Genomic DNA, 25,869 nt, shown 5'->3' on the forward strand with positions numbered 1-25,869 from the left:
AGGTTAGATGAGACCTTGAGCAACCTGATCTAATGGAAGGTGTCCCTGCCCATGGGACAGCAGGGGGCTGGAAGTAGGTGATCTTTAAGGTCCCATCCAACCCATTCTACCTTAGCAGAAGGGAAGCAAGGGGTGTGCATCTTTTCTACCCCCACTTCAATCCTCCTTCAGGGCTAAGGCTCCTCTGAGCAGCCACACTGCAAGATTAGGCTTGGCTTTTCCCCCCACAACAGCTCAGCTTTCGCACAGGTCTCTGCAATAACAGCCAAATTCTTCTGTGAGGACAGCCTCATCCAGCAGCTCTTAATATTGCTGGGCTCACTTGAAAATCCAGCCTGTAATGGCTGCAATTATCAACTGATGGACCTTAAATTCACCACCAGACCTAATGCTTGGGTTTTTCTGCCTGGGTCTGTGTTTCCACCCTGCCCTATTTTTTGTTGATGTTCCACAGCTCACAATTATTTGTCATTAGTCATTAATCTGAAAAAGGCATCAGCTTTTGGGTTGTTTGGGGTTTGGGTTGTTCTTTATCCCCCTCCCTCCCCAGGAACTGTTTCCTGCTCTACCTGGTTTTATTGTTCACCATTTTCCATCACTCTTTCTCCTGCCTCAGTCTAAGCAGTTTTGCACTGCTCTTAAAAGTAGTTAAGTTGTGGGATTTGGGGTTTGGGCTGCTTTGTTTTGTTCTGATGAAGGAATAAAACAAGGTGGTGAACATGCCTATGAGATGTGTGTGCAGCTGGTGTTGGCTCCACCAATGGGATGTTTATGCCCTGCTTGCAGCCCAGCTCACTCACTTGGGAACAGCATTGAAGTGCTTTTTTCATTAGAGCTGTAACAATCCTGGGTCTTTCTGGCTCATGCAGTGCTTGAGTCCAAGGATGGATGGTTCAGGTTGGACAATACCTAACTTCTGCCAGGGGGCTCACCCCACAGACCTTCCACCACAGTGTACAAAAGACTTCATAGAGCCTTTTGACCTGCAACCCCTGCTTTTAGCTGTCCAGGCATCCTCTTGGTCCCTCAGCTTTGCCTTTAGCTGTCCAGGCATCCTCTTGGTCCCTCAGCTTTGCCTTTAGCTGTCCAGGCATCCTCTTGGTCCCTCAGCAAGGAGATGCTCCTAAACATCTTCTTGCTGTAGGGTCTCCATCTTCCTTCACCCTGAGAAAATCTCATGGTGTTTGCCACCACTTCTGAAGTTTTGTCTTCTTACCCTCTTCAAGGATCAGTTCTGGGCCCAGTCTTGTTCAATATCTTTATTGATGATCTGGAGCAGGGGATTGAGTCCAGCATCAGTAAGTTTGCAGATGACACCAAGCTAGGAGCAGGTGTGGAGCTGTTGGAGGGTAGGAGAGCCCTGCAGAGGGACCTTGCCAGGCTGGATGGGTGGGCAGAGGCCAATGGGATGAGATTGAACAAGGCCAAGTGCAGGGTTCTACACTTTGGCCACAACAACCCCAAGCAGCACTACAGGCTGGGGACAGAGTGGCTGAGAGCAGCCAGGCAGAGAGGGAGCTGGGGGTGCTGGTAGAGAGGAGCTGAAGATGAGGCAGCAATGTGCCCAGGTGGGCAGGAGAGCCAATGGCATCCTGGGCTGGCTCAGGAGCAGTGTGGCCAGCAGGACAAGGGAGGTTCTTCTGCCCACCCCTGTGCTCAGCACTGCTCAGGCCACAGCTTGAGTGCTGTGTCCAGTTCTGGGCTGCTCAATTCAAGAGAGATGTTGAGGTGCTGGAAGGTGTCCAGAGAAGGGCAGGGAAGCTGGTGAGGGGCCTGGAGCACAGCCCTGTGAGGAGAGGCTGGGGGTGTGCAGCCTGCAGAAGAGGAGGCTCAGGGCTGACCTCATTGCTGTCTGCAAGTCCCTGAAGGGAGGCTGTAGCCAGGTGGGGTTGGTCTCTTGTGCCAGGCAAGCAGCAAGAGAAAAAGGGTACAGAGTCTGAAGTTGTGGCAGGGGAGGTCTAGGCTGGCTGTTAGGAGGAAGTTGTTGTCAGAGAGAGTGATTGGCATTGGAATGGAAGGGGGTTGGACTAAATGACCTTTGGAGGTCCCTTCCAACCCAAACCATTCTATGATTTTAAGTTGTTTTTTTCCTTCCCCTCTGGGATGAGACCCAAAGGTCCTTATCGTGTGCAAACAGCCAGGGCAGTCTGGCTCTGGGTGGCTTTGATGGGAGCAGACAGCATGAGTTCGTTGCTAGATGGAGGGAGATGCTTCTCGTCAGGTGCAGCATCGCTTCAGCGGAGGTTTGTGTCTGGCTGTGTCACATTGCATCCGTCCTAGCGTGCAGAGCGCTGTCAGGTGGTGGCCTCTGAAGTCAGTAAGGCAGAACAAACCTGCTGGTGGAGAGGAGAGCAGAGCATGCCACCACCAACGGGCATGGGTGGAGAAAGGCCTCGTGGAGAACAAATGGCACTCCAGTGGGAGCAACTGGGATTTTGGGGGGGAGAAGAAGTGGGACGAAAGAGGTCTTGGAAAAATAGTATCCAATGAGACCTGAAAGCTGCAGGAAGGAGAGAACTTAGGGGGGTTAGTGAAGGGCCTAAAATTCAGGCAGGTGTGTGCCAACAGAAGACATCGACCTTGAGGTATTTATTGGGAGGCAAATTTCATCAAAAGCAGTGCTGCTGAAATGTGCAGAAGTCACCTGGATGGGTGCGTTTTATCCTCCTTCCCTTTCTCCTTTCCTCCTCTGCCACTGCCTTCTCTTTCCCTTTTCCTCCCTGCTCTCACTGCTTCCCTTTCCCTTTTCCTCCCTGCTCTCACTGCTTCCCTTTCCCTTTTCCTCCCTGCTCTCACTGCTTCCCTTTCCCTTTTCCTCCCTGTTGTCACTTGCTTCCCTTTCCCTTTTCCTCCCTGCTCTCACTGCTTCCCTTTCCCTTTTCCTCCCTGCTCTCACTGCTTCCCTTTCCCTTTTCCTCCCTGTTGTCACTTGCTTCCCTTTCCCTTTTCCTCCCTGCTCTCACTGCTTCCCTTTCCCTTTTCCTCCCTGCTCTCACTGCTTCCCTTTCCCTTTTCCTCCCTGCTCTCACTGCTTCCCTTTCCCTTTTCCTCCCTGCTCTCACTGCTTCCCTTTCCCTTTTCCTCCCTGCTCTCACTTGCTTCCCTTTCCCTTTTCCTCCCTACTGTCGCTGGCTTCCCTTTCCCTTTTCCTCCCTACTGTCGCTGGCTTCCCTTTCCCTTTTCCTCCCTACTGTCGCTGCCTTCCCTTTCCCTTTTCCTCACTGCCGCCACCTTCTCTTTCCCTTTTCTTCCCTGCTCTCACTGCCTTCCCTTTCCCTTTTCCTCCCTGTTGTCACTTGCTTCCCTTTCCCTTTTCCTCCCTGCTGTCACTGCCTCCCTTTCCCTTTTCCTCCCTGCTCTCACTGCTTCCCTTTCCCTTTTCTGCCCCTCCACCTGCATTCCCCCTCCGTAGGACAAAGGGAAGAAGAGAGACAAAACAAGGTTTATTCTAGTCTAAGTTGTGTTGAACTAGGAGGGATCAAAGGCTGTGCCAAAGTCTTGCCTGGAGCACCAACCCTGTCTTCTGCCAGCCAAGTGCCCACAGCTTGGCAAGGCTTTGTCTGATTGCTATCCAGCAGTCAAATGCTGCTGTGGCAATCTTCCAAGCAGCTGATGACTGATCCTCAGTGGTGTTTAAAAGCACGTTCAGCTTTTAGCTCTGGGTGGAAACATGTAAAGGACCATGGAGGTGGTCCAGTCCACTCAAAGTCCAGTTTAATGCTTCCCGAGGCATTGATGCTCCTTCAACCCTGCATCTGCCTCTGTAAACAGAGGGAAGGTGACACCTGGGCTGTGTTGTCACACCTGGTGAGGGCCTTGAAGTGACTTGCTTGGTGTCCTTACTTGTGGTCACAAGGGATGGAAGTCCTTGATGGTTGCATTTTCCCACCTGCAATGCAGCCTGAATCCAACTGTCCATGGCAAAAACGTTAAACAGTACTGATGGCAGTGCCAACCCCTGAGGCACAGCTCTTGCCACTGGCCTCCACTTGGACAGTGAGCTGTAGACTGCAACCCTTGAACAGTAGGACAAGGGAGGTTCTTCTGCCCCTGTGCTCAGCACTGCTCAGGCCACACCTTGAGTGCTGTGTCCACTTCTGGGCTCCTCAATTCAAGAGAGATGTTGAGGTGCTGGAAGGTGTCCAGAGAAAGGCAAGGAAGGTGGTGATGGGCCTGGAGCACAGCCCTGTGAGGAGAGGCTGAGGGAGCTGGGGGTGTTTGGCCTGCAGAAGAGGAGGCTCAGGGCTGACCTCATTGCTGTCTGCAACTCCCTGAAGGGAGGCTGTAGCCAGGTGGGGTTGGTCTCTTGTGCCAGGCAAGCAGCAAGAGAAGAAGGGGACAGAGTCTGAAGTTGTGGCAGGGGAGGTCTAGGCTGGCTGTTAGGAGGAAGTTGTTGTCAGAGAGAGTGATTGGCATTGGAATGGGCTGCCCAGGGAGGTGGTGGAGTTGCTGTGCCTGGAGGTGTTGAAGCAAAGCCTGGCTGAGGCACTTAGTGCCGTGGTCTGGTTGATGGGGCAGGGCTGGGTACTAGGTTGGAGTGGCTGAGCTCGGAGGTCTCTTCCAACCTGCTTGATTCTATGGATGTTAACCCTCTCTGCTGATGTAAGAAGTAGACCTGGATGTCTCTAAAAATCTTCCTTCCTTATCTTGGCCTGTCTGTATCAGATAATGGATATAAAAGACTTCCAAGCTCATCAGCCCAGCACTGCTAGGACACCTCTAATCCATGTTCCTCAGCATCACACCTACAAGGATTTTAAATCCTTCCAAGTATGGGAACTCCACCACTGCTCTGGGCAGCCTGGGCCAGGCCTCGACAGCTCTTCTGGGTAAGAGATTATTTTTCCCTCATGTCCAACCTAAACCTCCCCTGGTGCAACTTGAGGCAGTTGACCAGGATCACAGGATGTCAGGGGTTGGAAGGGATCCAAAGAGATCATAGAATCAACCAGGTTGGATGAGACCTCCAAGCTCGTCCAGTCCAGCCTAGCACCCAGCCCTGTCCAATCAACCAGACCACAGCACTAAGTGCCTCAGCCAGGCTTTTCATTGAGTCCAACTCCCTTGCCAGAGCAGGACCACACAATCTAGCTCAGGTCACAGAGGAACACATCCAGACAGGGCTGGAAACTCTCCACAGATGGAGACTCCACAACCTCTCTGGGGAGCCTATAACAGTGCTCTGTCACCCTTACAATCAAGAAGATCCCTCTTGTGTTGAGATGGAGCCTCCTGTGCTGTTCCTCCTAGGATAGTTGGGCTTAAAGCTCATGGCAGGGAAAGCATTGGTTGACCTTTGTATTAGAATATGCGCAAGGGTTCATAGTCCTACTGTGGTAGGGTGGCTTGAGGGGGAAACAATCAGGCAAACACTCTTATTTCCCATCTAAAGCTAGCTCAGGTGGACATCAGGAGGAAGTTGTTGAGCCTGAGAGTGGTGAGAGGCTGGAATAGGTTGCCCAGGGAGGTGGTTGAGGCCCCATGGCTGGAGGTGTTTAAGGCCAGGCTGGCTGAGGCTGTGGCCAGGCTGATCAAGGGTAGGGTGTACCCCTACAGGTACCACAAGGATCAGCCAGCTCAAACACCCATGGCAGGGGTGTTGGAGCTGGCTGATCCTTGTGGTCCCTTCCAACCCTGCCTGATTCTATGATTCTATGATCTGGGAGAGACTAAAAGGGAACAGCAAAAAATGGACCTATTAAGGCAAGTCCTGAATTTCAGAGCACTGCACCTGCCCTTTCTTTGCTGTTGAGTGCAAATCAAAACAGAAATAAGCTGGAACACCCCCCCCAGCCTCATTTTCCAAGCCATCTCTGGCCTAGAAATAGGCCTGCAATGAGTCTGAGAAGTGAAGAGGCACAGAGGGAGGCTTAAAGAGGACCTTGGCTGGTGTGCTAGGGCAGGTTTGTTTCTGTGCAAAATGTTTATTACATATCTGGGGAAGCAGATGGCATTCTGGGGCTTTACATTCGGGTGCTGTTTCTGCTTCAAGGCTCAGGGGTGATTTGCTGCTGGGGTGGGGCCAAGGGAAGATAACAAAGGAGTGTCAGGAGGCAATGAAGAATGGAATTCCACACCTCCTCTTCTCTTACAGCATTTAATAGCGATTTCTATTGCAGCAATGCCTCCTTGCCTGCCTGCCTGCCTCCCTCCTTGCCTGCCTGCCTGCCTCCCTCCTTGCCTGCCTGCCTGCCTGCCTCCCTCCCTGCCTCCCTCCCTCCCTCCCTCCCTCCTTCCCTCCCTCCCTCCCTCCCTCCCTCCCTCCCTCCCTCCCTCCCTCCCTCCCTCCCTCCCTCCCTCCCTCCCTCCCTCCCTCCCTCCCTCCCTCCCTGCCTCCCTCCCTCCCTGCCTCCCTCCCTCCCTCCCTGCCTCCCTCCCTCCCTCCCTCCCTCCCTCCCTCCCTCCCTCTTTGCCTCCCTCCCTCCCTCCCTCCCTCCCTCCCTCCCTCCCTCCCTCTTTGCCTCCCTCCCTCCCTCCCTCCCTCCCTGCCTCCCTCCCTCTTTGCCTCCCTCCCTCCCTCTTTGCCTCCCTCCCTCCCTCTTTGCCTCCCTCCCTCCCTCTTTGCCTCCCTCCCTGCCTGCCTCCCTCTTTGCCTCCTTCTCTGCCTGCCCCCTCCCCTCCTTTCTTCTGAGCTGAACCAAAGCTGTATTTGCTAATGCCAGGTTAATTAATGTAATCAGGCTGAAGTACACCTTCAATAAATTTGCCTGCAGAAATGCAAAACTCCAAAGCTGTGGCAGAAGAATATTTTAATGCAAACTGATGATGTAGCAAGCTGGAGCAGAATTATGTCCTCCTCCTCTTCCTGCCCTTTCCTCCCACCCAACAGTGCAAAAGAGCTGCTGATGTCTCTCAGAAAAATCACACTAAAAGAAGTCTTTTTTACTCTCCCTGTCTGGAGATCTGCTCTCTTTTGGAGTCATTTTCTGCTTTCTAGATGACCTGCCAAGAAACTCAGGCCCTTGAGTAACGGTGCTAAAATCCAGCAGGCAGCAGTAGGCAGCAGCCTGCAGGACGTCTGCTGCAAGGCTTGGACGGTCCAGGTGTTGAGGGATGCACGGGGATCACTCAAGGGTAGGGGCTGGATGACAAAGAGGACTATTCTTAGATGCTCAGCTTGTCTCAAATCCACCCTGCTGTCCTTCCAGATGATGGCACTCAGTGGTGCCAGCAAATATTTACCCAGTCCCAGAGCAGCTTTGCTGCGGCTTGTGCTGGGAGAGCAGGTGATGGATGGATGGGAAAAGTCAACATGTGCAGGTGCCTAGGAAGAGGAGGAGCCACATCTGCTTAGGGTGAGCTTGGGAGAGCTGAATCAAATGAGGGCAGACCCAGTTTCTTCCAATAACAGGGTCATTGCCTCCTGCCATTGCTGGGATTCAGTAGAATCATGGATTCAGAGAAGAGTTTTGGTTGGAAGAGACCTGTAAGATCACAGAGGCCAAGTGTTAGCCCAGCACTGCCAGGTCACCACTGAATCATGTCCCTCAGCACCACATCTCAACACAGTCTCAAGTTGTGGCAGGGAAGGTCTAGGCTGGCTGTTAGGAGGAAGTTGTTGTCAGAGAGAGTGATTGGCATTGGAATGGGCTGCCCAGGGAGGTGGTGGAGTTGCTGTGCCTGGAGGTGTTGAAGCAAAGCCTGGCTGAGGCACTTAGTGCCATGGTCTGGTTGATTGTCTAGGGCTGGGTGCTAGGTTGGAGTGGCTGAGCTTGGAGGCCACTTCCAACATGGTTGATTCTGTGATCTACATGGCTTTGGAGTGCCTCCAGGGATGGGAACTTTACCAATGTCCTGGGCAGCCTGGACCAGGGCTTCACAATCTTTTGGGGGAAGCAATTTTTCCTCCTGTCCAATCTAAACCTCTCCTGGCACAACGTGAGGCTGTTCCTTCTTGCCCTATCACTTGTTTCTTGGTAGAGGAGAATGACCTCCACCCTGCTACAGCCTCCTTGCAAGAAGCTATAGAGAGCCAGAAGGTCTCAGCCTCCTTTTCTCCAGGCTGAACAATCCCAGTTCCCTCAGCCACCCCTCACCTGCCTTGTTCTCCAGACCCTTCTCCATTGTTGCCCTTCTCCATTGTTGCCCTTCTCCAGACCTGCTGCAACACCTCAGTGTCCTTCTTGAAGTGAGGGCCCTAAAATTGAAGCCAGTTACTGAGGTGTGGACTCCCCATTGCTGACCACAGGGGACCACCACTGCCCTAGTCCTGCTGGCCACACTGTTGCTGATGGAAGCCTCAGGGTGCTTGAGCATTTCACTTTTACTCCTTGCAGATGCATTAAGGAAGAGGAAGCACAGCTACATCAACAGCTTAAGCTGTACTTACAGCCCACAGAAAAGCTGGGCAGGGACTTTTTAGGCTGTCAGGGAGTGCCAGGACTAGGGGGAATGGAGCAAAGCTGGAGGTGGGAAGATTGAGAGTGGAGGTGAGGAGGAAGTTGTTGAGCATGAGAGTGGTGAGAGGCTGGAATGGGTTTCCCAGGGAGGTGGTTGAGGCCCCATGGCTGGAGGTGTTTAAGGCCAGGCTGGCTGAGGCTGTGTGCAGCCTACTCTAGGGTAGGGTGTCCCTGGGCATGGCAGGGGGGTTGGAACTGGCTGATTCTTGTGGTCCCTTCCAACCCTGACTGATTCTGTGGTTCTATGTTCATGTGCTGCTTGATGGGAAAATACAAAGCTAATGGGTGCTGTTTTCCTCCTTGTCTTGCTCACTGGATGCACCTCAGTTGTTCTTCAGGCCCATCCATGAGGCCTGATGAGCATGATCATGATTTCATTCTCTACATATAGCAAAGGTTCACTTTTAAAGGTTTAATAGTCAGAAGAGGAGGCTGAGGGGAGACCTCGTTGCCCTCTAGAATTACCTCAAAAGGAAGCTGGGTTAAGGTGGGGCTGGATCTCATCTTCATCAAGCAACAGAACAAGAGGTAATGGCTTCAAGTTGTGCCAAGAGAGGTTCAGCTTGAATATTAGGAAAGAATTTCTTCACAGAAAGGGTTCTCAGGCCCTGGAACAGGCAGGCCAAGGAGGTGGTGGAGTCCCACTCACTGGAGGTGGTGGTGCTGAGGGCTGTGGTTTAGTGGTAGTGGCTTAGCAGCAGTGGTAGGATGGTGAGCTCTAGGCAAGCAGTTGGACTTGATGACCTGAAAGTTCTCTTCTAACCTCAACAGCTCCATGATCCACTAATTAACTGCCTTTACTAGTGAAATAGCTAATTCCTGCTAGTCTAGACTGAATTTTGGCTGATGGCCTCTGGATCTCATGGTTGGGGCAGGAAGGTCTGATGTACTACCTCCCAACATGCTCCCTCAGCTGCAGACCAGCAGTGGCAACAGAAGCAGTCCATGAAACAGCCTTCTCCCAAGGTGAGCTGTGTTTTTCCAGGTCTGCCTGCTGTAATAGAATCAGTCAGGGTTGGAAGGGATCACAAGGATCAGCCAGTTCCAACCCCCCTGCCATGCCCAGGGACACCCTACCCTACAGCAGGCTGCACACAGCCTCATCCAGCCTGGCCTTAAACACCTCCAGCCATGGGACCTCAACCACCTCCCTGGGCAACCCATTCCAGCCTCTCACCACTCTCATGCTCCACAACTTCCTCCTCATGGCCACTCTCAGTCTCCCCACCTCCAGCTTTGCTCCATTCCCCTACTCCTGGCACTCCCTCACAGCCTAAAAAGTCCCTCCCCAGCCTTTTTGTAGGCCCTCTTGAGATCCTGGAAGGCCACAAGAAGGTCACCTGGGAGCCTCCTCTTCTGCAGACTCAACAGCCCCAACTCTTTCAGTCTGTGCTCACAGCAGAGCTGCTCCAGCCCTCTGAGCATCCTCCTGGCCCTTCTCTGGACACACTCCAGCATCTCCACATCCCTCTTGCAATGGGGGCTCCAGAACTGGATGCAGTCCTCCAGGTGGGGTCTCAGCAGAGCACAGCAGAGAGGGGGAATCACCTCCCTGGCCCTGCTGGCCACACTTCTGCTGCTGCAGCCCAGGCTCTGCTTGGCTTTCTGGGCTGCAAGTGCACACTGCTGTCCTTTAACTCGCCTCCACAAATGCAAATGGCAGGTTCCATCCACACGAGCTAACATCTGGCCCTGAAATGGCCCTTAGGGGGTTTTATCTCCTGTCAGCAGGACTTGCAAACTGTCAGGAAAATTCTAGTGAGGTGAGAAAAAAGGGTGGCTTGAGCATGGCTCCACTGAGATGCTGCTCCAACCCCCAGGGCTTGCTCTATGGACAGGTATGCTCTTAGGGGCTGGCTGCCTTGCTTTGGTTTAGTGCACTTGCTCCCTAGGATAGGACAAGGAGCAATGGGTGTAAGCTGCAGCACAGGAGGTTCTGCCTCAACACAAGGGGGAACTTCTTTACTGTAAGGGTCACAGAGCACTGGAACAGGCTCCCCAGAGAGGTTGTGGAGTCTCCTTCCCTGGAGACTTTCAAGGCCTGTCTGGATGTGTTCCCCTGTGCTAGGTAGTATTGTCCTGCTCTGGCAGGGGGGTTGGACTCAGTGATCTCCTTGGGTCCCTTCCAACCCCTAACATCCTGTGATCATCTCAAAAAGAGTTATTCTTCAGGAATCATAGACTAGTTTGGGTTGGAAGGGACCTTAAAGGTCATCTAGTTACAGCTCCCCCCTACCCTGAGCAGGGACACCTTCCACTAGACCAGGTTGCTCAAGGCCTTGAACACCTTCTGAAGGGGGCATCCACAGCCTCCCTCGGCAACCTGTTCCAGTGTCTCACCACCTTCACTGGAAGGAATCTCTTCCTAATTTCCAATCTAACCCTTCCCTCTTCCAGCTTGTCTCTATTCTGGTTGAAATCTCCCAGAGACTCAGGTATAGTGAATAGAACCAGTAACATGTTCTAGGATGCCTTTCCCTCTTCCCCCTTTGCTTTCAAAGAAAAGGAATTAGATGGAGAGAGGCAAAGGTAAAACACACCCAAATAAATAGTTTCATCTCAGTTTGGAAGTTGAAAGAGAGAACTTTAACAATAAATAAAAGGTATTTGAGGTAGGGGAGTTACAACAAGGTATAGGGAAGGGAAAACAAGACACAAAATGTATATGCACACAACCAGATTGATGGCAATGAGTTTGTCCCTCATGGACTGATGGCCAAGAGCTAAAACAAAGAGCAGCAGGAGCAGGAGGGTGATGCAGGGAGGCAGAGCAAGAGGGAATGGAACAGAAAGTTCCTCTCTTTATATAGGGGGCTAGACAGGGAGTGGGCTAACCACTGCACCTGGAGTGGGCTAACCACTACAGCTGAAGTAAGGTTCAGACCCACTCCTGGGGTGGAGTCAGGAGCACCTGGGGGTCAGGGTCAAGACCACTGCCCCAGGAGTGTTAACCCTTTACACAGCTCAAAGTCACTGCTCCTCATCCTAGCTTTACAAGCCCCCTATAAAAAGTCCCTCCCCAGCTTTATTGTAGCCCCCTTCAGATACTGAAAATCCACCAGAAGATCTCCCTGGAAAGCCTTCCCCTTTTTTAGGACGGACAACCTCACCTCTCACAGCTTATTCACAGGCTCACAGGATGTTAGGGGTTGGAAGGGACCCAAAGAGATCATCCAGTCCAACCCCCCTGCCAGAGCAGGACCACACAATCTAGCACAGAGCACACAGGAACACATCCAGCCAGGCCTGGAAAGTCTCCAGAGAAGGAGACTCCACAACGTCTCTGGGGAGCCTGTTCCAGTGCTCTGTGACCCTTACAGTAAAGAAGTTCCCCCTTGTGTTGAGGCAGAACCTCCTGTGCTGCAGCTTACACTCATTGCTCCTTGTCCTATCCCAGGGAGCAGTGAGCAGAGCCTGTCCCCCCTCTCCTGGCCAGCCCTCAGGTGATTATAAACAGTTATCAAATCCCCTCTCAGTCTTCTCTTCTCCAGACTAAAAAGTGCCAGGTCCCTCAGCCTCTCCTCATCAGGCAGTGCCCTCCTGCCCCCTCATCATCCTCATAGCCTTCCCTGTTCTCATAGGGAAGGTTTTCCAACCCTCTGATCATCTTTGTGGCCTCCTCTGGACACTTCTTTTGAATTGAGCAGTCCAGAACTAGGACACAGCACTCAAGGGGTGGCCTGAGCAGTGCTGAGCACAGGGGCAGAAGAACCTCCCTTGTCCTGCTGGCCACACTCTTCCTGAGCCAGCCCAGGATGCCATTGGCTCTCCTGCCCACCTGGGCACACTGCTGCCTCATCTTCAGCTCCTCTCTACCAGCACCCCCAGCTCCCTCTCTGCCTGGCTGCTCTCAGCCACTCTGTCCCCAGCTTGTAGTGCTGCTTGGGGTTGTTGTGGCCATAATATCCTGCTCTTTATATCATAGAATCATAGCATCATTTTGATTCAAAAAGACCTTTAAAATCATTGATTCCAAGCAAAAAAAAAAAACAAAAACAAAAAAAAACACCTTTTTGCCTCAATTTCTGCTCTGTAGTACCAATGACAAGCATAAAATCCCTTAAGAAACATAATCTTGTCATAAAGTTACCCTTTATTTCCTTGAAGCAGTTGCTTCAAACTTGCTTCAGCTGTTTGATGTCCTCCTTGTGTCACAGATCCCAGAACTGGATGGCTTCTTAGGGCTGCCTGACCCCTTCACCTGGAAAGGACGCCACAGACACACACAAAAATCATCCTTTAAAGCTCTTCTGGTGCAGGCTTCTGTTGAGTGGTGACTGAACCACCTGCCTGTAGCCTTGGTAGTCACAGGTGAGAGGCACAGCACGGGCAGAAATCCAGCCCAGCCTCAGCATATGCAGGTTGCCCATTAACACAACCCTGCTTCTGTCATCTTAAACCAAGGAAATGCTTCCCCCACCCCCCCCTAACTTCACTTAGCAAAGCCATTAGCACTGCTATTAAATATTTAGCTTGGCTTGTGGTGTTATCCTACCTAGGAAGGGCAAAGACAGGAGCAGATGGGACAGGGATGATTCAGAGCTTGGTGTTATGTCCCAGTGTGCTGGCCAAGGGAACTGCTTAAATCAAATCAGGCTTAGTAATGGACAAGTAGATAATTAGATGCTTTAACAACCACGACTGCCCCTGCCTGAGGGTTTGCAGGATCTCTCCAGGCTGGTTTTTAGTGAGTCAACTTTTGGATGCTTTCTCTGGAAGAGTTTCTGTCATCAGTCTCAGGTCGGGGGGGGGGGGGGGGGGGGGGAGTGGAAGGGGCATCTCTGAGATGGTGGGGATTAAAAGAAGGAGTTTGTGTGTCTGGCAGGGAAGAAAAGAATGGGTTGGAGTTGGACAGGCTCTTTAAAGGTCATCTAGTCCAACCATGCTGCAGTGAGAGGGGACATAGAATCGTTCTGTCTACAAGTACCTGCAGGGAGGCTGTAGCCAGGTGGGGTTGGTCTCTTCTGCCAGGCAAGCATCAACAGAAGAAGGGGACAGAGTCTGAAGTTGTGCCAGGGGAGGTCTAGGCTGGCTGTTAGGAGGAAGTTGTTGTCAGAGAGAGTGATTGGCATTGGAATGGGCTGCCCAGGGAGGTGGTGGAGTTGCTGTGCCTGTTGATGTTGAAGCAGAGCCTGGCTGAGGCACTTAGTGCCATGGTCTGGTTGATTGTCCAGGGCTGGGTGCTAGGTTGTTCTGGCTGAGCTTGGAGGTCTCTTCCAACCTGGTTGATTCTATGCTTTTGTCAGTGTCTTGCCACATCTCACACAGTTACTCAGTGATCAGATTGGTTAAAACTGTGGTGTGTAAGAAACCAAGGGAGAATTTGGCAGAAGCAGGAGAGGCTGGGACAGAGGTTGGGATGGAATAGAATCATAGTATCAACTTGAGGGTGTTTCCCCTTGTCCTATCACTTGTTACTTGTGAGAAGAGACCAACCTCCACCTGGCTCCAACCTCCTTTCAGGGAGCTGTAGAGAGCCTCTGTTTCAGCCTTATTTAGTCCAGGCTGACCCCCAGTTCCCTCAGCTGCTTCTCGTCAGACCTGTCCTGCAGACACTTCACCAGTTTCATTGCTCTGCTCTTGACCTTGTCCAGCACCTCAATGTCTTTCTTACAGTGAGGGCCACAAAATTAAACTGAACTCAGAATTCTAAGTGTGGCCTCAGCAGTGCAGAGTACAGGAAGACAGTCCCTGCCCTGATCATAGAATGATAGAATCAAGCAGGCTGGAAGAGACCTCCAAGCTCATCCAGTCCAACCTAGCACCCAGCCCTGTCCAACCATCACCCCAACACCACCATGCCCACTAAACCACCTCCCCGAGTGCCTCATCTACATGCTTTGGTGCTTTAAACAGCTCCACATGACTCAACCATCTCCCCTCAATCTCTCTCCACCACCAGACTGCTTCTTAAAGAGAGAAATTGTTCCTCGTGTCCAATCTAAACTTCCTCTGGCACAGCTTGAAGCCATTTCATCTCATCCTGTTGTGACTTAGAATCATAGAGTCAAGCAGGTTGGAAGAGACCTCCAAGCTCATCCAGTCCAACCCAGCACCCAGCCCTATCCAGTCAACCAGACCATGGCACTAAGTGCCTCAGCCAGGCTTTGCTTCAACACCTCCAGGGATGGCAACTCCACCACCTCCCTGGGCAGCCCATTCCAATGCCAATCACACTTTCATCTTCAACTAGATCTGGTTGCTCAGAGCCTGGTCAAGCCTAGCCTGGAATGTTTCCAGGGATGAGACATCTGCCGCCATAAGAAGATAATTTAGGCAAAGGCATGCCAAGTTTTTGGGTTATGGAGGCAGTAGGAGATAGCAGAGGTATGGCTGCTCTTTCATTCCTGTATCTGCTTGCTGAAGTTAATCAAAGGATGGGAGCCTGGCAAGGGAAAATGCATGTCCCTAAAGCCTCCTGGCAACCACAGAGCACCAAAGAGTCCTTATGTCTCATAGAATCAGTCAGGGTTGGAAGGGACCACAAAGATCATCTAATTCATAGGATGTCAGGGGTTGGAGGAGACCCAAAGAGATCATCCAGTCCAACCCCCCTGCCAGAGCAGGACAATACTATCTAACACAGAGCACACAGGAACACATCCAGACAAGCCTTGAAAGGCTCCAGAGAAGGAGACTCTACAACCTCCCTGCCATGGGCAGGGACACCCTACCCTAGATCAAGCTGCCCACAGCCTCAGCCAGCCTGGCCTTAAACACCTCCAGCCATGGGGTCTCAACCACCTCCCTGGGAAACCCATTCCAGCCTCTCACCACTCTCATGCTCAACAACTTCCTCTCACAGCCAGGCTCAATCTCCCCACCTCCAGCTTTGCTCCATTCCCCCTAGTCCTGGCACTCCCTCACAGCCTCAAAAGTCTTTCCCCAGCTTTTTTGGAGGCCTCCTTCAGATGCTGGAAGGCCACAAGAAGGTCACCTGGGAGCCTCCTCTTCTCCAGGTTGAACTCTTTCAGTCTGTGCTCACAGCAGAGCTGCTCCAGCCCTCTGAGCATCCTCCTGGCCCACTCCTCATTCTCACCCCTTTTGGCAAGTCTTGCAGTGGGTTTGGTGGATGCTGAGTAGAGAGTTGGCACAGAGTTGGGGGCCTGACTGCTCCAGGGCTTGCTCAGGCTCAGCACTCACAGTGAAGAAGGGCTGTGAGATTTGGCTTGGGTTGGGTTTTGTTGGGAGGTGGGGGTTTAAGAGGATGAGTTTGATCCACAGGCTCTTGGAAAACCTCTGGATGAAGGTTACATTATGAAGGCATTTCCAAACTGAAGTAGTTTCTAAAGCACCTTCTCCCTGCATAAGGCAGGGACTCTGCAAGGGCCAGCCAGCCTCTGGAAATGTCTTCTGACCTCTCCACTGGGCTTGACATTGCCCAGTGGACTTAGGAATGTTTTTGAGTGCCTAAAGGGTTCCAGAAAGAGAACTAGAGTAGGTCTTTCATCTGTGCTGAGGTTTCAGTCCATCACTGGTGTTAAAAGATGACCCACAGCTAAGGAAGGAAGCCAGCCTGGCATGTTCAACAGAGCATTTCCAGGTAGGAAATGCTTACTCACAGGGCACCCATCCAGGATGTGGGACATGGTGTTCAAAACCTCAGCCTGACAGAGAGAGCTGGGATTAATTACAGATGCATTGGGCCACAGAGAATATCAGGCAAGAGCAAACATCCCAAATCTTTCATCTTCTAGGGGAGCACTCACTGATTGTGTCACAGGCTGATGTGCATTTCCTTTCCCTCCCCAGAGAATCAGATGTTAGATTAAAAGGTCCTGGAAGAGAAATCTCCAGCTCTTAATGCTTGTTTTCAGGCTAATTCTCATCCCCAGCACAGGATGTTGATGTAGTCAGGTAAGGGTAACTATGTTTAGATATGGCTCAAACTCCACCTGTGTTTCAAAACATTTCTTTGTGCTCAAAGGTTTGCTTTCAGCTCGCCTACATCTCTTAATGGGTGCTCTGCCCATCAAGAGCTGCCCTTCTGCCTCAAACACAGCAAACCTGAATGTGATTCTGTGCCACCTTCACCAGCCTCAGCCTTGTCTGATCTCTGTGCTCCCTACTCCTTCAGAGATACACAGCCAGCATCTCATCTCCTGCCTGCTTGACACCCCAGGTGTAGCATCTTGTTTGAAGATAGGAAGGATCTACAGAGGGGGTCTGGCCAGGCTGGACTGATGAGCTGAGGTTAATAGGATGAAGTTGAACAAAACACTGGAACAGATCGCCCAGGGAGGTGGTTGAAGCCCCATCCCTGGAGATATTCAAGGTGAGGCTCAACAGGGCTCTGAGAAATCTGATCTACTCATCATAGAATCAGTCAGGTTGGAAGAGACCTCCAAGCTCAGCCAGTCCAACCTAGCACCCAGCCCTGTCCAATCAACCAGACCATGGCACTAAGTGCCTCAGCCAGGCTTGGCTTCAACACCTCCAGGCACAGCCACTCCACCACCTCCCTGGGCAGCCCATTCCAATGCCAATCACTCTCTCTGACAACAACTTCCTCCTAACATGCAGCCTACACCTCCCCTGCCACAACTTGAGACTGTGTTCCCTTCTTCTCTTGCTGCTTGCCTGGCAGAAGAGACCAACCCCACCTGGCTACAGCCTCCCTGCAGGTAGTTGTAGAAAGCAATGAGGTCAGCCCTGAGCCTCCTCTTCTGCAGGCTGCACACCCCCAGCTCCCTCAGCCTCTCCTCACAGGGCTCTGCTCCAGGACCCTCACCAGCTTCCTTGCCCTTCTCTGGACACCTTCCAGTACCTCAACATCTCTTGAATTGAGGAGCCCAGAACTGGACACAGCACTCAAGCTGTGGCCTGAGCAGTGCTGAGTACAGGGGTGGGCAGAAGAACCTCCCTTGTCCTGCTGGCCACACTCTTCCTGAGCCAGCCCAGGATGCTATTGGCTCTCCTGCCCACCTGGGCACACTGCTGCCTCATCTTCAGCCTACTATGTTCCTGTTGACTGCAGAGGGATTTGGACTGGATGAACTTTGAAGGTCCCTTCCAACCTAGACCACATGAAATGCAGGCATTTTAACCGAGAAAATCTTTCACTGTTGTCCTCACTATGGTGCCTGCTGCTTAAATCCTCTGTTTTCCCAGGCTGACAATTACTGATTTTCTCTGCTCCAGGGACAGACTTTCTTCATGTTAATTTTCTTCAGGAAGGTTTATTTAATTAGAAGGGTTCAGTGGTAGGTTGGAGTCGATGATCCTAGAGATCTCTTCCCACCTGGGTGATGCTGTGATTCTGTGAAAACCAAGAGTTGGGTCCTGCACTTAGGTCACAAGGACCCCATGGCATTGGGAGGAGTGCCTGGAAAGCTGCCTGGTGCAAAGGCTCTGGGAGTGCTGGTCAACAGCTGGCTGAATATCACAGGCTCCCAGGATGTTAGGGGTTGGAAGGGACCCAGGGAGGTCATCAAGTCCAACCCCCCTGCCAGAGCAGGACCACACAATCTAGCACAGAGCACAGAGGAACACATCCAGACAGGCCTTGAAAGGCTCCAGAGAAGGAGCCCCCACAGCCTCTCTGGGGAGCCTGTGCCAGGGCTCTGTCACCCTTATGGGGAAGAAGTTTTTCCTTATGCTCACATGGAATCTCCTCTGCTCCAGCTTGCATCCACTGCCCCTTGTCCTGTCATTGGACATCTCTGAGCAGAGCCTGGCTCTGTTCTCCTGACACTGCCCTTCACATCTTTATAAACACGAATGAGGTCACCCCTCAGGCTGCTCTTCTCCAAGCTAAAGAGCCTCAGCTCCTTCAAGCCTGGGAGATGTTCCACTGCCTTCAGCATCTTTGTGCCTCTGTGCTGGACTCTTTTTAAATGCTCTTTTCAAATACTGGAGAGTGTCCAATGGAGGCTGCAGGGGTGGTTAAGCACCTGGAGCACCAATGTGAGGAGGAGAGGCTGAGACACCTGGAGCTGTTTAGTCTGGAGAAGAGCAGCCTAAGAGGGCATCTTATTTATCTTTACAACTGTCTGAAGGGTAGGTGCCAAGAAAAATGGGCCAGGCTCTTTTCACTGGTGCACAGTGATAGGATGAAGGGATACAAACTGGAACTCAGGAAGTTCCACCTCAGCGTGAGGAGGAAAAACTTCTTTACTGTGATGGTGCTGGAGCCCTGGAGCAGGATTCTCAGAGAGTTTGTGGAGCCTCCCTCTGTAGAGACTTCAGGACAGGTCTGGATGTATTTCTGTGTTGATCTGCCTTAGGTGATCCTCTTTTAGCAGGGTGGAGTTGGACTCAGTGGTCTCTGGAGTGGTCCCTGTCCAACTCCTACCACTCTATGATTTAAGCAGCCATTATCCTCTTTGGTGGCCACTTCTTGGTGGTGTCCCCAGCTGTCAGAACTCAGCTGTTGAACTTTACCTGTAACAGGGGAGCTAGTTCAGGGGGGTTGAAGAAGAGAAAAAATGAGACAGCAGAACATCTGCCTCAAGATGCAAGGCAAAAAAAGTAATCCTCTTCCCCTAGTGAAAGCCATTAAAGGGAAGGAGGAAAGAAAAGAAGAGGAAAGTCATTACAGGGCTTTGAATGTGGAGGTCTTTTAGAGCTCTGGAAGTGTATGTGGGCTGTCAGCAAAGAAGAAAAGCAGACACTTTGCTGATAGTGCAGGTACCAGCAAAACCTGCTGTGCTCCTAATGAATCCTGACAAAGCATTTTGAGAGGGGAGGGAGAGCAGAACCCACCGGCTGCTGGAGCTTGCCCTGCAGTCTGGCCTGCCTTTGCACCAAAGTGCTGCACATGGAGGGACCCAGTCCATCCTCATCAGCTTGCAGGACTCTCACTGAGCTCCCTGATGCACAAGCACAAACGCAGGCTGGGCAGGGAGTGGCTGGAGAGTAGCCCTGAGGAGAGTGACCTGGGGGTACTGCTGGATGAGAAGCTCAACAGGAGCCAGCAGTGTGCACTTGCAGCCCAGAAAGCCAAGCAGAGCCTGGGCTGCATCAGGAGCAGTGTGGCCAGCAGGGCCAGGGAGGTGATTCTCCCTCTCTACTCTGCTCTGCTGAGACCCCACCTGGAGTACTGCATCCAGTTCTGGAGCTCCCATTGCAAGAGGGATGTGGAGATGCTGGAGTGTGTCCAGAGGAGGACCAGGAGGATGCTGAGAGGGCTGGAGCAGCTCTGCTGTGAGGACAGACTGAAAGAGTTGGGGCTGTGCAGTCTGCAGAAGAGGAGGCTCCCAGGTGACCTTCTTGTGGCCTTCCAGGATCTGAAGGGGGCCTACAAAAAAGCTGGGGAGGGACTTTTTAGGCTGTCAGGGAGCAGCAGGACTAGGGGGAATGGAGCAAAGCTGGAGGTGGGGAGATTGAGAGTGGAGGTGAGGAGGAAGTTGTTGAGTATGAGAGTGGTGAGAGGCTGGAATGGGTTTCCCAGGGAGGTGGTTGAGGCCCCATGGCTGGAGGTGTTTAAGGCCAGGCTGGATGAGGCTGTGTGCAGCCTGCTCTAGGGTAGGGTTTCCTTGGCCATGGCATGGGGTTGGAACTGGCTGATCCTTGTGGTCCCTTCCAACCCTGGCTGATTCTACGATTGTGATGCTGTGAGGAGGGAGGAGCAGTAAAAGTGCTCTTGGGGTCTGGGAATGCTTTGGCAGAGCAGAACTGCAGAAGTTCCTCCTGGCCCTTCTCTGGACACACTCCAGCATCTCCACATCCCTCTTGCAATGGGGGCTCCAGAACTGGATGCAGGACTCCAGGTGGGGTCTCAGCAGAGCACAGCAGAGGGGGAGAATCACCTCCCTGGCCCTGCTGGCCACACTTCTGCTGCTGCAGCCCAGGCTCTGCTTGGCTTTCTGGGCTGCAAGTGCACACTGCTGGCTCCTGTTGAGCTTCTCCTCCAGCAGCACCCCCAAGTCCCTCTCCTCAGGGCTGCTCTCCAGCCACTCCCTGCTCAGCCTGGAGTTGTGCTTGGCATTGCCTCCACCCAGCTGCAGGACCTTGCACCTGAGGGGCAGGGCTTGGTGGCAGTCTGGCAGTGCTTGGTTCACAGGCTTGATGATCTCAAAGATCTCTTCCACCCCAAACTGTTCCACAATTGTATGCTGCCAGCTGTGAGCAGATGTGTTTTCTTTTGCAGTGGCCCCATGGAGCCTTTCTCCCTGCTGTGAGCTGGGGAAGCAGTTCCCTTGCTCAGATTGCAACTGTTGCTTCCAAAGTTACCTTCAGTTACTCAGAGGTAACTTTCCCTTTAATGATAAGGGAGAAGCCAGAGTGGAGATGGACAAGAAAGGATGACAACAGCACGAATTAGCAGTCCACACAGCCGAGAGATGTATGTAGTAACCTCTTTTATGTCTTCCTCTCGCCCAGGGATACCTTTGTCTTCTGCTGCACAGAAGGCTTTTTAATCTTCTTCACAAAGACAATCTTTGCAGGGGTGGGGGGAAACAATCAGCTTTTATGGGGCTGCTCACTCTTTTATTTATTTGCAGATTCTCAGCAACACTCAAACTTGAGCCAGGGATGAAAAAAAAAAAGAAGAGAGAGGAAAAGAGCAGGAGGATAAAACCCAAACAAACCTCCCTCCCCCCAACCAACTCAGAAAAGGTGAATGTGAAGCTGGGTGGTTTATTTCTTACTGTGTCCCTCAGAATAAGCAATGGATGTCTTACATACATATAAATAATAGCTATCCATAACCTACCTGTATTGAGATGTAAATGAGCTAACAGTGGGGATTTTAGCTCCTTCACATTGAAAAACGAGGCTGCTGTTGCAGGGGGACTTTAAAAGCTTGGCTTTGAAGCTGAAGGTGCAGATGCTTTGCTCTGGCGTGCAGCAGTAAGGGAGGGAGGCAGGTGTGATCTCTAGCTGAGATCCCTCCTGCCACAGGGATGTCTCCTCTTTTTTAGGTTGGGAGGGAGCTTTGGGGAGGGTCACCTGGTGTGATGGTTTGGGTGTTACCTCTCCTCCGTATGAAATCACCCAGATTAGACTCAGCCAAGCTGGGAATTAAGAATGAAGCTTTGTGTTTACAGCTTAGCACAAGATACAAGCAGGATATACAATCTATGTACAGCTAGAGACAGAAATAGGCAGCTTAAAAGCAATACAGAAGCACAACAGCCCCCCCAGAAACCAGAGTCCCCAGGAGGGGCTCCCAGCCACCTTTCCACCTCCTTTCCACCCCTCTACCTTACCCCAGACTTTGCCTTACGTGCAAGGTGAGTTTGGAGGACCAGCCAGAGGGGTTAGGAAGCAGAAGGATTAGTTAGGCGGACAGCAGGTTAAAGAGAAGAGTGCAGGCAGCCAGAGACACACAGCAACTGTGTTATCTATGTTTGTGTTCTTGGTTTTCTACATCTCAGCAAGCCTAGGTCCTGCATCTGGGTTGGGGCAATGCCAAGCACAAATGCAGGCTGGGCAGGGAGTGGCTGCAGAGCAGCCCTGAGGAGAGGGACTTGGGGGTGCTGCTGGACCAGAAGCTCAACAGGAGCCAGCAGTGTGCACTTGCAGCCCAGAAAGCCAAGCAGAGCCTGGGCTGCATCAGGAGAAGTGTGGCCAGCAGGGCCAGGGAGGTGATTCTCCCCCTCTGCTGTGCTCTGCTGAGACCCCACCTGGAGTCCTGCATCCAGTTCTGGAGCCCCCATTGCAGGAGGGATGTGGAGATGCTGGAGTGTGTCCAGAGAAGGGCCATGAGGATGCTCAGAGGGCTGGAGCAGCTCTGCTGAGAGGACAGACTGAAAGAGTTGGGGCTGTTGAGTGTGGAGAAGAGGAGGCTCCCAGGTGACCTTCTTGTGGCCTTCCAGGATCTGAAGGGGGCCTTCAGAAAAGCTGGGGAGGGACTTTTGAGGCTGTGAGGGAGTGCCAGGAGTAGGGGGAATGGAGCAAAGCTGGAGGTGGGGAGATTGAGACTGGACATGAGGAGGAAGTTGTTGATCCTGAGCGTGGTGAGAGGCTGGAATGGGTTGCCCAGGGAGGTGGTTGAGGCCCCATGGCTGGAGGTGTTTAAGGCCAGGCTGGCTGAGGCTGTGTGCAGCCTGCTCTAGGGTAGGGTTTCCTTGGCCATGGCAGGGGGGTTGGAACTGGCTGATCCTTGTGGTCCCTTCCAACCCTGACTGATTCTGTGATTCTATGAGTGAAGACTTCACCACAGTTTCGTTTTCACAGCCTATAATCTAATTCCTCTCACTAAATTGTCCCAGCTAGGCTCAAACTAACACACCTGGTCCATCTCTCCTGTGCTTGAGCAGGGGCATAGAAAGGGTAGAGTCTGCCTCCCTGGAGGGATTGAAAAAGCTGTGTTAAGGGATGTGCTGTAATGGTGACTTGGCAGTGCTAGGTTAACAACTGTGCTGGATGATCTTAAAGGTCTTTTCCAACCAAACCAGTTCCATAATTCTGTGTAGCATCTCCAGAATGTGATGGTAGAGTGGCCAAAAAAAAACAACAGTGAGAGGAGAGGAAGAGTTTGTGTGTTGCTGGAAAAGATGGGAAATGTGTCATTCTCCTGGAAGCAGAGGAGAGGAGGTCAGCCTTGACCTCCTTGCCTATGAACTGTCCCTATGAAGCATTGTACATGGCAGCTCTTCATCAGCTGCTCCCTGATGCTGGAGAGACACAAAGGGACCAAAGGCTTTCCTGCAGCACCCATGCTTGCAAGCCCTGAGATGTTTCACCACTTGATGAGGGAAGTATCAGGCAGCACTTTGTATCCCTCTTTTTTTTTCCCCTCCCCCTGTTTTCTGTTAAGAAGTTAGCTCACAAGAGGCTCTTGATGCATACAAGAGGCTTCCCTCTCCATGAGTGTGTTCATCCCTGACACACCAATCGCTCCAGACAGCTCCAGACATCTTATTGATGAGTTCAAGTGAGATCCTATTGAAGCATCACTGTCAAGCTGATCAGGAACAGAGCCTCTCTGCAGCTGTCTTGACTCTGTTTGCTCTTCCAAAAGGAGGACAAACACCACCTCCAGTTCACAGTAGCTGCTGGTAAAACACAGGTTTGGGTGCTTGTTGCCATGTGATTTTTCTTGAGGTCATTGTTTGTGTGAGGTTCAGCCTCATGTAGTCAAGAGTTCAGGATAAGGGATAGGGATCTACTTGAGAGAGTAGGCTACAAGAATGATAAAGGGCCTGGAGCACTGCCTGATGAGTCCTGCATCTGAGAGGAATAATGAACTGCAGCAGTAGAGGCTGGGAGGTGATCTGCTGGAGAGCAGCCCTGTGGAGAGGGACCTGGGGGTGCTGGTGGATAACATCCATGGCACAGCAATGTGCCCTTGTGGCCAAGAAGGCCAATGGGGGCCTGGGGTGTATTAGGAAGAGTGTGTCCAGCAGAGCAAGGGAGGACTCCTCCCCTTCTACTCTGCCCTGCTGAGACCTCATCTTGAATACTGTGTTCAGGTTTGGGCTCCCCAGTTGAAGAGGGACAGGGATCTGCTGGAGAGGCTCCAGTGGAGGGCTGCAAGGGTGATGAGGGGACAGGAGGGCACTGCCTGATGAGGAGAGACTGAGGGACCTGGGGCTTTTAGAAAAGAAGACTGAGAGAGGATTTGATAACTGTTTATAAGTATCTGAGGGCTGGCCAGGAGAGGGGACAGGCTCTGCTCACTGCTCCCTGGGATAGGACAAGGAGCAATGGGTGTAAGCTGCAGCACAGGAGGTTCCACCTCAACACAAGGGGGAACTTCTTTACTGTAAGGGTCATAGAGCACTGGCACAGGCTCCCCAGAGAGGCTGTGGAGTCTCCTTCTCTGGAGCCTTTCAAGGCCTGTCTGGATGTGTTCCTCTGTGCTCTGTGTTAGATAGTATTGTCCTGCTCTGGCAGGGGGGTTGGATTCAATGATCTCCTTGGGTCCCTTCCAACCCCTGACATCCTGCAAGCCTGTGAAAGGCTGAAAGACCTGTGTTGTTTGGTCTGGAGAGAAGAAGACTGAGAGGGAATTTAATCAATGTCTATAAATATCTGAGGGCTGGGTGTTAGGAAGGAAGGGACAGAGACAGCCTCAGCTCACTTGTGCCCTGTGTTAGGACAAGGAGTGATGGAGGTAAACTGCAGCTCTGAACGTTCCACCTCAGCATGGTCTAGTTGATTGGATAGGGCTGGGTGATAGGTTGGACTGGATGATTCATGGAATGGTTTAGGTTGGAAGGGACCTTTAAGATCATCTGGTTGCAGCCCTCCTGGCAGTGACACCTTCCACTAGACCAGGTCACTCAAAGACTCATCTAACCTAGCCTGGAACACCTGCAGATTAGGAAGAAGCCAGTCACTGCCTTGAGAGGCCATGGGGAAGATCATAGAATCAAGCAGGTTGGAAGACATCTTCAAGCTCAGCCAGTCCAACCCAGCACCTAGCCCTATCCAGTCAACCAGACCATGGCACTAAGTGCCTCAGCCAGGCTTTGCTTCAACACCTCCAGGCACAGCAACTCCACCACCTCCCTGGGCAGCCCATTCCAATGCCAATCACTCTCTCTGGGAAGAGCTTCCTCCTAACATGTTGTAACAAGATGTAGTAGATCACTGTGGTCTCCACTCCTGACTCTACATCTATGCTCTTCTATGCCCTCAGACACAGGAAAGCAATTGGATCTTGCAGCTCAGACTGTGATCAATAATGCTACCAGTAGAGAAAAGGAACAGTTCCTGAGGCACATGGATTTTGCATTGAAGCATTCATCAGCCAGTGAACGGAGTGGGAAAATCTATGAAAGCATCTCTTTGTTTCTACAAGCTCCTGAGAAGTCAGGGCTGATCTCTGCCCTTGCATTCTTAGCCCTGTAAAACCCAGCACTGCCAGTAAAACACTGGGGACTGGCAGCATAAATGCTCTAATCTTGGTGCATCGTAAACGTGGAGTGTGCAGATCCATCACTCTGCTCCTCTGCTGCAGGAAAGGTTGGTCAAGGGGTTGGAGCACCTCTGCTACAAGGACAGGCTGAGGGAGCTGGAGTTGTTCAGCCTGGAGAAGAGAAGGCTCTAGAGAGAACAAATTGCTGCCTTCTGGTACCTGAAGGGTACCATTGGAATGGGCTGCCCAGGGAGATGGTGGAGTCACCATGCCTGGAGCTGTTGAAGCAAAGCCTGGCTGAGGCACTTAGTGCCATGGTCTGGTTGACTGGCCAGGGCTGGGTGCTAGGTTGGACTGGCTGAGCTTGGAGGTCTCTTCCAACCTGCTTGATTCTATGATTCTAAGGGGGCTACAAGAAGGCTGCAGAGGGACTGTCTGCAGTGGTCTGCAGTGACAGGATGAGAGGCAATGGCTTGAAATTAAAGAGCAGATTTAAATTGGATGTTAGGAACAAGTTCTGCACCATGAGGATGAGGGAACACTGAAACAGATTGCCCAGAGGGGTGGTCAAGCCCCCATCCTTGGAGATATTCAAGGTCAGGCTCAACAGGGCTCTGGGCAATCTGATATAGTGGTGGATGTGCCTGCTTACTGAAGACAGGCTTGGGGTGGATGACCTTCAGAGGTCCCTTGCAGCTCAAACCATTCTATGAGTCT

General features: G+C 52.0%; 2 long non-coding RNA genes across 4 annotated transcripts in view; one reads left to right on the plus strand and one right to left on the minus strand.

Annotated features, from left to right (window-relative positions):
* LOC135176522 (uncharacterized) overlaps nucleotides 1-21,055 on the plus strand; it is a 61,721-nt gene extending 40,666 nt beyond the window's left edge. For 2 of the 3 annotated variants that reach the window (XR_010302690.1, XR_010302692.1), the window contains 2 exons: nucleotides 20,491-20,685; nucleotides 20,846-21,055. This is a non-coding gene — a long non-coding RNA (uncharacterized LOC135176522). Of the gene's footprint in view, nucleotides 1-4,665; nucleotides 4,830-20,490; nucleotides 20,686-20,845 lie in introns of all 3 variants that reach the window. The other variant, XR_010302691.1, reaches the window with a different exon arrangement.
* Nucleotides 6,733-12,716, minus strand: LOC135176523 (uncharacterized). The gene is made up of 2 exons (XR_010302693.1): nucleotides 12,490-12,716; nucleotides 6,733-7,424 (listed from the first exon to the last, which is right to left on the minus strand). It is a non-coding gene; the product is annotated as an uncharacterized LOC135176523 (long non-coding RNA).
* Nucleotides 21,056-25,869: the final 4,814 nt, after the last annotated feature.

This window comes from Pogoniulus pusillus, chromosome 6 (assembly GCF_015220805.1).
Source record: "Pogoniulus pusillus isolate bPogPus1 chromosome 6, bPogPus1.pri, whole genome shotgun sequence".
In the NCBI taxonomy this organism is placed as follows: Eukaryota; Metazoa; Chordata; class Aves; order Piciformes; family Lybiidae; genus Pogoniulus; species Pogoniulus pusillus.